This window comes from Temnothorax curvispinosus, unplaced genomic scaffold (assembly GCF_003070985.1).
Source record: "Temnothorax curvispinosus isolate PA1 unplaced genomic scaffold, ASM307098v1 QBEX01017788.1, whole genome shotgun sequence".
Taxonomy (NCBI): Eukaryota; Metazoa; Arthropoda; class Insecta; order Hymenoptera; family Formicidae; genus Temnothorax; species Temnothorax curvispinosus.
The window spans coordinates 343,447-348,889 of record NW_020227568.1 but is presented as its reverse complement, the minus strand read 5'-3'; positions in this window follow the sequence as shown (position 1 = coordinate 348,889).

Genomic DNA, 5,443 nt, shown 5'->3' with positions numbered 1-5,443 from the left:
CGCTTAATTTTTCTGTCATACTTCGTTACTTGTGCTGAATATTCCATTATAATCTTTGATTATTAATGACGAATTTTGTAATAAGCTCGAGATCAATAATCTCTCGAAGAATTTTTGGAGGAATTAATGATTAAGACCGTAATAAAATATCTTTATTTTTCTTTTTAATGTATTCAGTCAAAACAGATTTTGAAATATCCATAATATTTAATGTTATTAGAGAAGGTAAAATATATCATTACGTTGATTATATCTATAATGTTGAATACGAACATGATTCTTAATATTACTAAACCCTTTTTAACGATCTCTTCCTTACAAATTTCTAATCAATCATCATCGATCTCTGTATCGGAGTTCTAACCGACATTTGTTAATGACGACGAGAAGTAAAAGGCTCGGGGAATCTCAGAAGCCGCCGACACGGTATCCACTTTCCTTGTTATACCCACTGCGCAAGGTCGTTTATTCAATTAATCCTCAAAGTATTATGATGTGCATTTCAAGATGTATTTCAACATTAATAGCCTTTTACTTTTCAACGAAAATATAATATTTTAGGAATTTATTATAAAGAATCGCTACGTTTTATATGGATGCATCTAAATAAGTAATAATTAATAATTAAATATTTTTACATAAAAATTGAAAGAGATAAAATTAAAAACTATTATTAGTTAAAAATGCATACTTATTAAAATTTGGAGATATTGATTTGCTCAAAATTTCAACAATTACTGATTACTGATTACGGATTAAAACATGCTGATATTGTGATATAGAGTATTAGAGTATACTTTTGTACCATGCAATTGTGCTGTTTAACGTTATTTAAGCATCGCATGAGAGAAGTCTTAACACGGGAATAGAAATTGACCGCTAGCCGCGGATGTACATTTACGACAAAGTAATTACGAGTTTCCCCGTCACTCCCTTGCGGTCGGTGTTGTGACTGTTTCTTCGCCACAGACGATGTGAGCGATGACAAGGAGTCGCGGACCCAGTGGGAGGTCTCAACAATGGCCATCCGCCTCCGAGTCGAGTGCGCCGCTACCTGGAGATTCTTGGCTCGTGGCGAAGCTAGCGATGGCTTGCGAACGCGATCGAAACTTGTTCATCCACATCAGAGAGTGACAAAGAGAGGGAGAGGGAAAAGAGAGAAAGAGAACTTAAATTCTTCCTCACAATTTAAATTATTCTTATAAAATCTATTTTATCAGATATTAATATTACTGGTGGAAAAATGTATATATGATTTGATTTGTTGTATCTCGTTTTAATTAAACATATTTTACTCAGAATGAGTAAAGTTAATATTCTAATTATATAACAAGCTACTTACGTCGCTGTAAAACCAACATCTCAAACACGAACCTTTCAAAAAAGTCATCTCGCTGATTGAGTGTGAAATTTGAATAATTAGATGGAATCTTTGATTGTTCGCTTCGATATTGGCTCGGGACCTTTCGTCGAGCCTGAACGAAATCCGACTGAATCGTACGCCCGGGCAGTTGAGCCTCTCCTCTGGAAGTGAGACAGACCTCCTTACTGATCGTAGGTGGTCCCCGCCGTCGGACGCAACGATTTTAAATTAAAATTAAAGTCAAGCGTTCTTATGGTCCTTACACTCGACATCGCCGCCCGCCACCCGCGTAACAATGTTAATGGTCCCGCGTCGCCGAAATTGCGAGTCCTGTCCCCCCCATAAGCAGCATACGCATCCGCATCAGAGGATCCTGCGGAGCCGCAGGAGCGCGGACGTACCGCATTTATGTCGCTGCGAGGTTTTCATCAACACTTATTTCAACATTGAATATGTTATCGCTCGCGAGAAGAGGTTTCCGTAAAAAGAGAAAGGCGCATAAAGCCTGAGACATATTATATATCGAGGTTGATGATTCAACCTTCCAGCAGCAGTGCTATATCTTGGAGCAGGAAGTTGTGAAACTGATACTTAATTTTTATAGAATTTGTAGAGATTAATCGAGATGGCGCATATAAAATGATTTTTATTCGTTAAGCGCGTGTAATTTTGCAAAACGTTTTTATCGAGCGTCGAGTTTCCTTAAACACAATAAGTGTACCAATATGAAGAATATAATCTCTTTCTCTCTCTCTCTCATAGTTATATTAAAAAATAAATGTTTTACTTTAAATTAACTTTTTAAATATTTAGAAAGGGAATTCATTACGCGATTTTCCATTGATTAAACGTTATATAAACTTATCGTGCAAGCAATTAAAGAAAAAAAGAAAGTATGGATTTCTCTGAATTCACTATTACATTTAAAAATCACAGAATATTTTCCTGACATAAAACGAATGTCGTTGCAATTTAGTTGTATGCGGTATATGGTGATGCTGCACACACATTGTCTGTGTACCCGGAAAATACATTTTTCGTATTTTGGTTCATATTTCCGCACCGTGTTTATAACGGTCTACTGTTTTCGGACGCGCGTCGTTCCGTAACTCAACTTATGCGATTACAACTCTTGCATAATTTCGCATAGAAGCCCGTGTGTCTCGAGCGTCGATTTTTGCTCATTGTTCCCCAACACACATGCCGCAAGACGGGAGTGCTTTACGAGAGGGCCGCGCGTCCTTTCTCACTGGTCCGGTGCGTAATTGGCTTCGTGTTTTTCGGAGTGTTACGATGTTTGTATGCGCGCCGTGCAGTCGTATCACTATTTCATAATTAGCAAGAAAGTTATTGTGCATACCCCGCGCGTCCCCGCAACCCGTGAAAAACGAGCAATGCAATGTCATTATTATTTCATTAGCTCTGCAACGGTTGCAACACGCCTCGTGATGTGACAGTTTTTTGATTGTCTTACGTCTCGTTACTGTCACACGTATACTATTTGCGTGTATATTATGCCGGCGTGTGTCAGAGTTGGAAATTGCGACGTGAGAGGATTCTAATTTGAGAGCATAAAGTCGAGAATTGAGAACGAAAGAATCAAACAGAAATACTGAGAAAAATAAAATAATTGCGAAGGGAATTTATGGTTGACTGAATCGAATATCAGGAAGAATCTGATACTGTGTAATTGAAACTGCAGCATTGTCACATTTACTTAATTAATTAATTGATGTAAGATTCGGAGACCGTTCTTGGCGGCTGTTTTATCCTGAAATAATATCCCTCTTACGTTTCATTGCGATGTTACGTTATTTCCGTCCACTATGATTTCATAAGCCGTAAACACCTTTGATAGGAACATCGAACCTTTGTTTTATATATAGTCGACATCGAACCTCGGCCACTTGGATACTTGGTTCATGTATCAAAGCGATCCGAGGGAACTCCTAATTGGCAATTAATTTAAGCTCGGGTAATCGTCGGTTTGAGTTTAACGACAACGAATACCTCTCGATGGAACAAACGGACAGAAAAATTATGAGCATGGTGCAACCTTGGATACGTTTGAAGGCTAGTCGTTTGCTTGTTATTACATCGGACATTTCGCTCTAATGAAACTTAGGCGGAATAACCGAAGAATGCATAATGGGAATCCAATCATTCTATTTGAGGCAATTATTATTTTTAATCACATGTTGATTTCAAACCAAATGCGTTTATTTTGCAATTTTCCTGTGCGAGAAAATAGGAAATAAGAATATAGCAAATTTTTAAAAATAATTTACTATAAGTTATAGGTGTATAAATGGAATCTTAATTATAAGTTACATCATTAGAATAAAATTCTCAATTTAAAAAAAATCCTTTTTCTGACAATTTCTTGATTTTTATAGTTAAATGTTTCGGAAAAGTTTAAATTAAAATACTTTTAACGCTTTATATATCACTCACATACACGAAATTGAATTTTGTGTAAAGATTCACATTATTTCCTATTTCTCGCTGTCATAGATAAGATTCGTGAGCTAAAGCTAAGTGGAAACAATATAAGTGAAACGTAAGCAGGTACATAATTAATTTCGCAAATTGTCCAAACTCACGTCACGCATCTCACGCGCGCATAAGTCACGCATTTTACGGACAAGTGCGGGTCCTAATTTTCGTGCCACCCTTATGCCGCGCTTATTCGGCGCTGTAAAAATTCCGCTCTAGCTGGCCGGTCTGAAAGAGACTCGCGCGGCCGATGAATTATCTCCTCGGTGGTCTACTGATTTTATTTTGATGAATTTCGAAAGGGAGAAAGGTGCCCGCGGCCATGGGGCATTAGTCACGGTGTAATTGGCGATGGGAGGGCTGCGTACAACACGCCAACCTGCCGTCAAAGAATTCCTCGCGCGGGAATTCCGCTCGACGAGACGCCATCCCACGTTCTTCACGATTAATTGATAAATCGATCAAGTCGCATACTTAATCGCGTCACATTATGAGTCCGAATTTTAGATCGTTTTGCCCTATCTCATCTTCGCATTCTTGGATTTACTTTTATTTTCTCTCATGGCAAGTAAAATCTTTGCGTTGTATAGAATCTGTTATATTAAACTCTACATTAATTATTATTTAATCAGAAATATAAAGGTTTCTCTCAAATAAAGACTTTTTTAAGATGACAGATCGAATTAATTTTTCAAAGTTTTCTTTATTATAAAATATTCATAAAAATTTAGTTCATAAATGAATATGTGTCAAGAATTTTATGTGTATCTAAGTATATTAAAAAAGATCAAAAAAATTTGTTCCAAAAGATTTAATAAAATCTTGCTAGTTTTTGTTAAATTAACACATAAATTTATTTTTAAACGCACATCTGATACAATGTTAGAAGATTTTACGACACGTAGTGTCGAGAGAACAATTCATAAATTTAATCTGCACGAGCTCGCGAGATAACGATAATTTCGGCAACGCTCTTTGAAGATCGCAAAAGGAAGGTCCTTACGCGGGATGATTTGCAACGTGAAACTAACCGCGGCAGAGAACGTCAACAAGCCTTACCGTTGCCCGACTCCTGGTGCGTTTCTCGTAAAAACCGTGCCGATAAGGATCCAGATCCCGGCTCAGATCCAGTACCGCGAGTTTCAGAGAATGTCGAATGGTTTTCAGAACGGTATAAACTTCCCTGGTCATAATCTCGCATGCGGATCAATAAATTTCATCGTTTTTAATGATCGGACGAATTCGAAGAAGAGCGAAAGAATAAAATTTTGCTCGAGCAATAACGATATCGAACCTGCAAACTTGTACAATCTATATTAGGTATACAGAACGCGTGTGAATAACATAGTAAAATGCAGTGTAAATAATAAAGTAAAGTTGGCTGTATATGTGAAATATCTAGCTTTAATCTCGTAGACAAGCATATAAGCGATGCGTCATCAGAATTGAGCACGTCGAAAGAGAGACGTTATCCCGCGAGTCGAAGTGTAATTTACTGTTACACGTGCGCGACGCTGGTGTGAGATGCATGCGAATTTAATTAGCATATAATTATCAAATGTCGAAGGTGTAAGCGTTCCACGT